Source organism: Corylus avellana, chromosome ca2 (genome assembly GCF_901000735.1).
Source record: "Corylus avellana chromosome ca2, CavTom2PMs-1.0".
Taxonomy (NCBI): Eukaryota; Viridiplantae; Streptophyta; class Magnoliopsida; order Fagales; family Betulaceae; genus Corylus; species Corylus avellana.
In genome coordinates, this window is record NC_081542.1 from 32,247,402 (window position 1) to 32,259,702 (window position 12,301).

The following is a 12,301-nucleotide window of genomic DNA, read 5'->3' on the forward strand; positions in this document are numbered from 1 at the left end:
ATTCCATGATGAAGAATCAGGGAGGATCCCCATTTCTACCATGTGTGAAAGGAGCTCCAAAGCCTTCTGAAAATCTCCCTTCCTACACAGAGCATTAATCAAGGGATTATAACTTGTTATATCCAGAATGCAACCCCTCTCAACCATGTCATCCATGAGCTTCAAAGCACTGCTAACTTTCCCCTGCCTGCAAAATCCACTAATCAAGGCATTGAATGTAGATGCAAGCGGAAAATAACCAAGATGAACCATCTCATTCACCAGTTCAAACGCTTCACGCACACATCCTTGTTGGCAAAATCCATGGATTAAATAATCATAAACAAGAACACTTGGAACTCCCCCTTCTCCAAGCATCTGATCAAAAACCTTCTTTGCATTCTCAATGGCGCCATCTGCACAAAAAGCTAAAATACTCAAGCTCCTATCAACAGCTCTAGGAAATAACTTCCCCATCATTTTCAGAAATGCTAGTGCTTCATCCAACTGATTTTCCTTGTATAGACCATATAACACACTGTTATAAGGACTAATCCGCCTCCCACAACCCCCCTTACTCTCCTCCATTAGTTCTAAAATCTTAAACCCATCTTCCATCCTACCTCCTGAACACAAAGCCTTGATTAGTGTCTCGTATGTAACAAAATTCCAGTTAATCCCTTCTGTTTTCATCTCTTTAAACAGATCAAGAGCCAAATCCAACATCCTTTGCTCACAAAATCCAGAGATTAAAATGTTGTAGGTGTCTACATTTGGAAGGCAGCCCTTCCTCTCCATCTTCATCAGAAAGGAAAACCCAACTTTCATTTTCCCTAATCTACAAAAACTCTTTATCAAAGTATTATATGCCACAATGTCTATCACACCTCCCTTAGTCTCCAGTCTCTCCAAAATCTCAACAGCCTCAGTTACACGACCAACATTGCAGAGAAGTTCCAGCACCTTAGTTACTGTAATAACTCTGGCACAAACCCAAAACTGAAGCACTTCTCTAACAGAACCAGAGCTTGAACCAAATTCTCTTCTTTAGAGTAAGCAGATATTAAGACATTAAAAGTCACATCATTGGGTTCCTTCATTTCATTCATCAAGCTCCTTGCTCTCCCAGTTTTCCCATTCCTGCAAAGTGCATGAAGTAATGTGTTATAAATCACGGTATTTGGTGTAATTCCCCTAGACTTCATCACTTGCAAAAGCTTAAAGCCATCACCAATCCTGTCAGTCAAGCAAAGCCCTTTCATTAAGATCCCGAAAGTGTAATCATCGCCTTCAACACCACACCCCATCATTCTCTTCCTATAAAACGCTTTAGCCAAATCAATATCGTCCCTGACAAGAACATTTAGTATTGAATTGAAAATCTTCAAAGACGGTTTCTTTTCAAACCGAGAAACCAAGTCAACCACTTTGATCACTTGCTTAACCATACGCGCCCGCCCGAGACCACGGATGATAGTAACGAAAATGTCGTCATCTGGGGGTGACCCGATTGAGTTGGGCATTTCGTCGAGCAGATCCTGTACAGTATCAAAGCGACGGAAAGCACATAAATTGCGTATTAAAGCACGGTAGGTGGACTGAGAGTGGGTGAAGTTGGGGAGTTTGGAGGCCCATCTGAAGGTTTCAAGGGCTTGGGAGGCCGATTTCTGGTTTAGTATCAAATGCGCAATCTGCTGCTGGGTTGGAACAGGATATGGTGATGTGGAGGAGGAGGATGAGAATGAGGATGCAAATGAAATGGGTTTTGATTTTCGGCCGAGAAGAAGAAATCTTTGATATGCTTCAGTGGAGAAGATTGCAAGAATTGAAGAGTTAGAGATTTTGGGCATTGAGAAGTGCTTTGTTTTACGAGTCTCGTCTTTCCAACGCTTGAGTGGTTTTGTCTCCGTAGTGGGTGCTGAGTGATTATTGCCTGCGTTAGAGAAAGAAGAAGAGAAATGTTAGAGAAAGAAGAATATTAACCAGAGAAAAGTAAAATTAATTCGAATAATAGAATTTGTAAAGAAACTCTAGTTGCGATTTCATAAGAATAATCTGCGTTTTTAAAAGATATCACAAAACATATAGAGTTTGGCATTGCGATTTAAAAAACACTTAATTTAAAATAAGAAGAAGAAGAAAAATATGAGATTTCTATATGCAGGCTCGAGAGTGCTTATTTGAAAAGGTGCGAATTTAAACCAAAATCATGATTTCACATAACGAATATTTAATAAAAAAAAAACTTTTTAAAATGTTTTATCAAACGTCTTTGCGATTTAAAAAGTAGCAAATTAAAAAACGTAATTTTTAAAATCGTACTTATTAAAATAGCAATACCAAACGGACATGTACTTTCGTCAATTTTTATGCAAGAACATGTAAGAAATCATAAAACCTTCTAGCATCACCATCTGGCTAGATTCTATGCAAGTGAGATGTTTGAAAATTTTGAAAGACAATTCAGAATGATCCATTGACTTTTGACCGAGTAAAATACATGCTTCTACAAGAGAACTGTATGTGTCAGATATCAAAGAAGCCATTAGCGTGTTCCACAAGGTTTAGACAATGTAACAAATCATGACACCTTTAAGCACCATTACCAGTCAAAATTCAGCATGACCCAGTGACTTTGACCAAAAAAAAACATAAAACAAATACTTTCTCAGAAATCAAACTTCCTGGGTACTATGTAATATCTATCAAATAAATCTTACACATAGAAGGAATGAAAATAAATACTTTTCAGTTTCAAAAACATATCCGATACAGCTTGTACACTATTTCACAATGAATGCACCCTCCAGCTAGAGGATACAAATTTTTTTCCAGTTAACCATAGTGAACGACTATGCAGATAGCCTTTGGGCTAAATGGCACTTCCAGCCCCCAAAATATTGGGATAGTGGGGAAAAAAAAAAAACAAAAACAAACAAACTATCAAACTAGAAACTATCAAATCCAGCCAAGACTAGGGATGCAAATGGGTCAAGCAGAACCAGGCTGTGCACTTCTCAGTCTTGGCTCAGTAGGAAATTGTACAGGCTTGAGCATAGCTTGAGCTCATTACGATCTCAAAGTTCTAGCTCAAGCTTAGGTCTGAAGATGATTGTCTGAGCTCATGAACCAGCTTGAACTCGGCAAAAATACACCAACCAAATGAACACGAAGCATCAACTTTCTCAACCCTTTCAAAAATTTTGAAATGAAATCAGGTGGTAGGTCCCCACAGAAGCACGCATCCCAATTACCAACTCAAGGTACAAGACCAAAAAGTACTCACTAACTTTTCACTTTCACGTGCAACACGCACAGTTCATAACAGCGACAAAAAGTGAGGGGGCTTGTAGTTTTATATAAGAAGCATGCTCTGAACTGATGTCCTTTTTGCCATTAACTGATGTGGGACTCTTTCTTAATGGCAAGAAGATTTTCCTTTTGTTGGCTACCAACGTGGGATTGAACATGAGTTCCACAGTTGACAAGCCATGTATCCTTTGTCACTTCCCCCAGCAAACTAAGCACTCATTTGACAGAAGCGATTGGTATAAGTTTCAACTATCTCGCCTAAACATGCTACCACGCTGTTTCAGATCTCTAAGATTGATTTATTCCTAGTCTTTTTAGATCCGTAGCTCCCTGGATATGATAGGACTACCCCCTAGGCAACATGTAAATCTTATCCTAAGTCTAGCATATGATTTTTTTTGTAAGTAATGAAATTCATTAAGAACCAAAGGCCACACCCAAGTACGCAATAAATATACAAGAGAAACAAAAATCCATTGAAAGAGGGGATAGAAAAAGAAGGCCTTCAACTCCGCCACTATCCTCTCACTGTCTTCAAAGCTTTGGACATTTCTTTCTCTCTAAATCTATCAATATCGGAGATGTGGAGTTACCAGGAGAAGGGGCATGTGTAGAACACTTTTTTTTTTAATGATGCAGGAGCCTCACAAGGCAAGGCCCTTCAAGCCCACCCTTAAGGAGTAAACCCCGAATATACGACCCCACTCGTTAGAACTGTGTATCAAGAACTCCTAGTGAGGAATTGAACCCAAGATGTCCAAATCTACCACTCATCCCAAGCTCACCCTTTGACCACTAGGCTGCACCCTGGCGGCATGGGTAGAACATCCAGTAGACAAATTGCGTGTTGTGGTTCTTGATTTAGGGCCCTCTTGTGTTGGTAGTCTGTCAGACACGGATGGTTTTGGAGCATACCCTAGGTCCGTTGAGTGGGCTTTTAGCTGTTAAAGGGGGGAAACTAACCTCTTTGCCGGATCTTGATTCTTGAGCTGAGAATTTGCGGGAGTTCAATGTCATCAGCAATAAGGGAAAAGGGACAGTTCTGTCTGCTTTAGTTGGGATGGAGTTGGGTAATGCATAAGGTAACAGTCAGCCAATTAGCGACCCAATGCCTTGCCTGGATGTAGATCTATACAGTAGAAAGGAAGCCATGTTATGTACTCTTTCAAGTACCTGCCCCCACCAACTGTGTTTGGGAAAAATATTTGCTTGGGGTGGGAGTGTTCAAATTGGGTTTTGCAAAGAGTGAAGGAGATCCATCGTGTCATGGGGATTTCGTGTGAGGACCATGATAAACAATTTATGGCAATTTTTTGACAGCTATTGAAGCGAGTCATTCCCAAAACGGATCAACCTCCAATTATAAACTAGTAGATAGAGGTACAAGGGAGTTAAAAAGATTGGCATGCTCTTAATTATGACTCTAAAGGTGGGTAAAGGTGTTCTCAGTTCTTAATGAAACCTAAGTTGTTATCTTGGATCGTGAGAGGGTTCAATGGGGGTGATCAACGCCTTAGGGTGAGGAATTTACTCAGAGAATGGAAGGCTGCTATTGTTTGCCTTCAGCATATTGTGAGAAATAGACATTAGGTTAACCAAATATTTGGTCTAGATAAAATGCATCTCAAAGAATCATCAGTGACAAAATCACTCTTCAAGTGAGATTTACCATCCAAATCAAGATCTGACGCATAAAAAAACTTCTGGAAAACATTATCACTGTTGACAGCTACAGAGATTTACCCATTTCTCACAGCTTATTGAAATACCGAACACTGTATGTTGATGTTAAGCATCCAAACTTGAACGAACTTTCATGTTATTTTATGAAAAAAGTGAATCATCGAAGGCGGTATAAAAAAAAACATTGAATTAAATGCCCTGAAAGGGAAAGCAAAAAGACAAACAAGAAATCGGATCCAAGACTCCGAACGGAACAAAAAAGGGCCAAAAAGAGCTGGAGACTCACAGTTCCATAGTGCCTCCAGCATTAGTGTGCTTGAGAGCATCATTGTAGCCCTGCTCATGCAAGAAGACGATCCCAGCAATCAACCTCAAGATCGGGTTGTTCCCAATCGCGGGATCCCCCAACCACTCCTTCAGACTCGAGATCGTCGACTCCTAACACAACAATAACACTCGCAACAATCAACATTGATTTCCATCCTTTCCCATACAAAACTAGACCATCAGCAAGGTCGCGTTTGGTGGCTCAGAACTGGATTCGATTCAAAATCACAGATCCGACGCATTCCAATTCGGGTAGAACCAAACGCGTCCTTACGAAGAAGAGCTATAAATCATAAGCTGGCGGAACAAAAAAGCAAGAGCGAAATTCACTAGATGGGGAAGAAAAGAGACCTTGTTATCGGGGGAGGAGAGATAGAGGGCGAGTAATTTAACGGCTTGGAGAGGCGTGGCGGCGGAGGAGTCGATCTAGCTGGTGACGAGCTGGAAGCTGCCGAGGGCGATGTAGGAGCGGTAGACGAGGCAGTCGCGGTCGACGACGTCGTCTGGGGAGAGATTGGGGACTTCGCTGTTGTTGATGGCCGCCTGGAATGCTCCCAGATAGAAGTTGTTCCGGAGACTGAAGAGCTGATCTGGTCCTGCCGCCATTTTCTTTTCTTTTTTTTGATTTCGCTGCAGATCTGAGAGACACCGGGCGAGGGAGAGGAAGAGAGAGAGAGAGAAAGAGTCGTTAAAAAATAGGGGTGCAAAGGCGGGCGGTTCTAACCGCTAACCGTTATAACCGTCAACCGCTTAACCGCCTAACCGCCTAACCGCCTAGCGGTTAGCGGTTATTGGGTCTACTAACCGTAACCGCTAACCGCTAACCGCCTTTTTATATAATATATTTTTATAATTATAATTATAAAAATATTTATACATATAACATAATCACTTGATCATTAAATCACAATTTTTTTTAAAAAAATAATTAAATCATAATTTGAGTATTAATATATTATCACTATAATTTATATAATTATATCATATAATCACTTGATCATTAAATTACAATTTTTTTTAAAAAAATAATTAAATCACAATTTGAGTATTAATATATTATCACTATAATTTATATGATTATATCACATGAGATTGATCATTAAATCATTTGATTATATAATAACAAATTATACATATATAATATGACATAACTCATAAGTATATTAATTCATACTAATACAACAATTAAATATCTAGAGACTTATTTCCAATGTATATTATAAACTTATAAGTCTATATATGTTATAAGTCTATATAAGTCTACATATGTATATGAATAATATAAATGTATAATATCAATACTTAATCATATGATTCAATGACAATTCAAATATTTTATTCAAGACTTCAAGTGAATCATATTATTAATGTACAATGATGATATGATTCGTATAATATCAAATTAAGTAATTGACATTGGATTAAACAATGACCAATGTGTTACTTATAAACACAATTTAAGTATTAATGTATTATCATTATAATTTTAGTAATTTATATATTATCACTATAATTGATATGATTATATCACATGATGACTTAATCATTAAATCATATGATTATATAATAATAAATAATGCATATATAATATGACATAACTCATAAGTCATAAGTCTACAAGTTAATCATATGATTCATGTACAATGATAATCACAATTGATTCAATTGAATTAAACAATATATTACTTATAACTACAAGTCTACAATTTAATTAAAGCATCATTAGATACTTTAGGAATTTAGAATTTAAAAGATATTAAAAATACAAGAAAAAAAAATGAGGGTAAAAAAAACCCCAAAAAAATAAGCTCCAAAAGCCCAAAAAAAAGCCCAATTTTAAAAAAGCGGTTAGCTGGCGGTTATCTATTTCGCTAACCGCTAACCGGCGGTTAACCGCTAACCGCTAACCGTTAGGCGGTTAGCGGTTGCGGTTAGTGAAATCTACTAACCGCTAAGGCGGTTACGGTTAGCGGTTATTGTCACTAACCGCTAACCGTAACCGCCTTTGCACCCCTATTAAAAAAGATATCCAACACTTCGGAAGAGTGAGCGTGGGCCGGGTCAACACCCAAATTGAAACATTACAAACCCGACGAATCACAAACGGGTTGACCGATTTGGGTCCATGGCCCCACAAAACACTAGTTTTTTTTTTTGACATGTCCTCAAGAGATAGCCTAATCGAATGTGGATCATGCCTCATAAAGTGTAAGCTAATTCTTTAGAAATAGGAATGGTTATTACTTGTTACTGATTATAATAAGCTAAAATAGAATGATAACTCCTTGGTTTAAAGACAACAAAATTGGAATTGAATATTTTTTTCTAAAATACCCCAACTCTAATTTTTTTTTTTTTTTTTTGAAACTTCACTTTGGCCCCCTAAGCTTCTACGTAATTTGACAAACCTTTTTTCAAACTTTTAAATCTCTCACTTTGAACCCCTGAACTTTCAATTTATATTACTATAAACCCCTTTGTTAGGTTTCAACGTTAAACTCAAACGAAATGAATTTTTATGACTATTATACCCTCACTTGGAAACTACACCGTTTTGGGCCCCAAAACTACAGCACCCACCCCAGCCTAAAACGACGTCATTTTAGGCATTAAAATTATCTTTTAAAAAGAAAAAGAAAAGGCAAAATATTAAAAAAAATAATAATAAAATAAATCGGGGTGGCTCCTTAGCCAAAATAGGGTGGCCACGGCCAAAAGCCCAAAACCCATTCCCTTTTCTTTTTCTTTTTTTGGCCTTTTGGGGGTGGTCGGACCACCCCCTTGGTCATGGGGTGGCTCGACCACCCTCAGATCGGCCATGGGGTAGTTTGACCACCTTTAGATCAGCCGTGGAGGTGGCTCCAGCCACCCTGATTTTTTTTTTTTTTTTTTAATATTTTGCCTTTTCTTTTTTTTTTTTTTAGAAAAAAAAAAAAAATAGATGCCCAAAACAGTGTCATTTTGGGCTGGGGGTGGGTGCTGTAGTTTTGGATGTTATCGAAATTTCAAGTGGACTGTGTGATGGTATAATAAGCATAAAAAGTCAAAAACCGTTTGAGTTTAACGTTGAAAACTAACAGCGGGGTCCAAAGTGATAGAAATTTAAAGTTCAGGGGTCAAATGTGAGATATTTGAAAGTTTGGAGGGGTTTGTCAAATCAGCTGAAAGTTCAATGAGCCAAACTGAAGTTTCCTTTTTTTTTGTCATTTTTTTTTTTTTTACACTAAAAAATAACAACTTCATGCCCATTGGTTGGTGACCACCCTTCATTGTCATTGTCATATTAGAGTGATGTATTTATTTATTTATTATTATTATTATTTTATTTTTAATATGTAGAATAACAGCGCTCAATGGTGGTGGGCCTGGTGGCTGCCATCAAGCAACCATTACAGTGTTCATGTCACATGTTCTCAGCGGCCATGACGAGGTTGCCAAAAGTTCATAGTAGCTACCATAGGGCCGCCAAATGTTTATAGTGGTCACTATAGAATCTCCAAAAGTTCATGGCAGTCACAGGCGTTCATTGTGGCTACCATAAGGCTATCAAAAGTTTATGGTAACCACCACAAAATCGCAAAAAGTTCAAAGTAACAGCTCAAGCTGGCGAAAGTTCTTGTAGGTTTGTGGTCACCACGGGATTATCAGAAGTTAATGGTGATCACAACAGGGCTGCCGGACATTCATAGTGAATATTTTTTTATAAGTGTTCTATGTTTTATTTTTAAAAAAATATTGTGAAAATTGTTTTGATTTTGAAAACCGTTTTGTGAGTTATTTTGAAAAGTGTGCTAGTGATGGGAATTACATTTAAAAACCCGTTTGGATAACTTATATATGAGAAGAATTTTGAGCATTTAAAAAGCGAAAACAATTTTTTTTTAAATAATTTTCCAAACATATCCTTAAATGTTTATTTTCTTCTTTTGCTTTTGTTCTGCCTCACTTGCTTGTGACTCATTTACTGTCGTTTTGGTGGAATATTTTTTCCAATGAAAAAGTGAAAATGATGTATAGAAAAGCATCTATTGTTTTTCTTTTTAATTATTCATTGCTTCTTTTCCCAAAGAGGTGATGGCATTAACATTGAAGATGAACTATAGCATTATTGTTTGTTTTGTAGGAGGGTCATATTTTGTTTCTTAGACAAGTGATCTAAGATAGTCACTACCTTAAGAATAGTGCAATTGTTTTAACCCTTACTTATGTTTGGATTTTCTACTAATTTTGTAATCATTTCTAGTAGTGCATAATTTTGTAATAATTTCCTGACTGGGTATATATAATATGCAAAATCCACTCACTCACTACTCTCCCTCTCTCTCTCACACACACACCCATAGTCTTGGAATATATGCAAAACCCATAAATAAATTCACTTCTGAGCAATTTGCTACAATAGGTGATCAGTTACTCGGAACATGTTATTGCTAGTTTCTTGGCAAAGACAAAAAAACAATGAATTCCATGATGAAGAATCAGGGAGGATCCCCATTTCTACCATATGTGAAAGGAGCTCCAAAGCCTTCTGAAAATCTCCCTTCTTACATAGAGCATCAATCAAGGGATTATAACTTGTTATATCCAGAATGCAACCCCTCCCAACCATGTCATCCATGAGCTTCAAAACACTGCTAACTTTCCTCTGCCTGCAAAATTCAATGATCAGGGCATTGAATGTTGATGCAAGCGGAAAATAACCAAGATGAACCATCTCATTCACCAGTTCAAACGCTTCACGCACACATCCTTGTTGGCAAAATCCATGGATTAAATAATCATAAACAAGAACACTTGGAACTCCCCCTTCTCCAAGCATCTGATCAAAAACCTTCTTTGCATCCTCAATGGCGCCATCTGCACAAAAGGCTAAAATACTCATGCTCCTACCAATAGCTCTAAGAAATAACTTCCCCATCATTTTCAAAAATGCTAGTGCTTCATCCAACTGATTTTCCTTGTATAGACCATATAACACATTGTTATAAGGACTAATCTGCCTCCCACAACCCCCCTTACTCTCCTCCATTAGTTCCAAAATCTTAAACCCATCTTCCATCCTACCTCCTGAACACAAAGCCTTGATTAGTGTGTCGTATGTAACAAAATTCCAGTTAATCCCTTCTGTTTTCATCTCTTTAAACAGATCAAGAGCCAAATCCAACATCCTTTGCTCACAAAATCCAGAGATTAAAATGTTGTAGGTGTCTACATTTGGAAGGCAGCCCTTCCTCTCCATCTTCGTCAGGAAGGAAAACCCAACTTTCATTTTCCCTAATCTACAAAAACCCTTTATCAAAGTATTATATTCCACAATGTCTATCACACCTCCCTTAGTCTCCAATCTCTCCAAAATCTCAACAGCCTCAGTTACACGACCAACATTGCAAAGAAGTTCCAGCACCTTAGTTACTGTAATAATATTTGGCACAAACCCAAAACTGAAGCACATCATTAGGTTCCTTCATTTCATTCATCAAGCTCCTTGCTCTCCCAGTTTTCCCATTCCTGCAAAGTGCATGAAGTAATGTGTTATAAATCACGGTATTTGGTGTAATTCCCCTAGACTTCATCACTTGCAAAAGCTTAAAGCCATCGCCAATCCTGTCAGTCAAGCAAAGCCCTTTCATTAAGATCCCGAAAGTGTAATTATCGCCTTCAACACCACACCCCATCATTCTCTTCCTATAAAACGCTCTAGCCAAATCAATATCGTCCCTGACAAGAACATTTAGTATTGAATTGAAAATCTTCAAAGACGGTTTCTTTTCAAACCGAGAAACCAAGTCAACCACTTTGATCACTTGCTTAACCATACTCGCCCGCCCGAGACCACGGATGATAGTAACGAAAATGTCGTCATCTGGGGGTGACCCGGTTGAGTTGGGCATTTCGTCGAGCAGATCCTGTACAGTATCAAAGCGATGGAAAGCACATAGATTGCGTATTAAAGCACGGTAGGTGGACTGAGAGTGGGTGAAGTTGGGGAGTTTGAAGGCCCATCTGAAGGTTTCGAGGGCTTGGGAGGCCGATTTCTGGTTTAGTATCAAATGCACAATCTGCTGCTGGGTTGGAACAGGATATGGTGATGTGGAGGAGGAGGATGAGAATGGGGATGCGAATGAAATGGGTTTTGATTTTCGGCCGAGAAGAAGAAAGCTTTGATACGCTTCAGTGGAGAAGCTTGCAAGAATTGAAGAGTTAGAGATTTTGGGCATGGAGAAGTGCGTTCTTTTACGAGTAAGGCTGTAATAGAGCCGAGTTCGGGCGAGTTGGGTATGTTCAGGATCGGCTTGTTCACACTTTACTCGAGCTCGAGCCGAGCTTTAGTCAGGTACCTAAATCCTAGCTCGGCTCGACCCGCGAAGAAAAAAATAGTGTGCGAACTCGAACTCGAGCTTGCCTATCGGTCAAGCTGGGTGCCTTATCGAGTACTCGGCTCGCTTGGCTCGAGTACTAGACAAGGCTGGAATGTCGCCCCCCATAAGCACCCCACAGAAAACAGAATGACTGAAAAAAAAAAAAAAAAAAAATTAAAAATAAGAAGAAGAAATCCGAATCATTGAGGAGGTAGAACATTTTTTTCTAAGAAATCCACTCTTGATGTGAGACAGCCATGATGCAACCAACCCTGAACGAGATGATGCGTAACGGCGAAGATGCATCTCGGTGGCGAAGTTAACGGCGATGGCAGTTCGGCGATGAGGGGTCCAGGAGAAGAGACTCAAGTGAGAACGAGATGTGCAGTGGGGTGGGTTTTGCGCCGTGTAAGAGCAAAGTACAAAGCTGGAGAAAGCAACTAATGATGCTAAAGTCTAAAGATAAGATCATAAGATGCAAGAATGAACGGCAAGGATTAAATGCTTAGATCTAACGATAAATTGGCCTTTTGGGAATATGTGATCATGTGAAGCTTTTGGGAAGATGTGATCATGTGAGCGTCAAACTGGCCTTTTGTCGACAGAAACCATTTAGTTACTTTTTCTTTTTTAATTCCGTC

At 38.6% G+C, this 12,301-nt stretch overlaps 2 pseudogenes; both read right to left on the bottom strand.

Annotated features, from left to right (window-relative positions):
- LOC132169614 (pentatricopeptide repeat-containing protein At2g17525, mitochondrial-like) lies at positions 1-5,950 on the bottom strand (annotated as a pseudogene).
- Positions 5,951-9,694: 3,744 nt separating this feature from the next.
- LOC132169615 (pentatricopeptide repeat-containing protein At2g17525, mitochondrial-like) lies at positions 9,695-11,519 on the bottom strand (annotated as a pseudogene).
- Between the last annotated feature and the right edge of the window lie 782 nt (positions 11,520-12,301).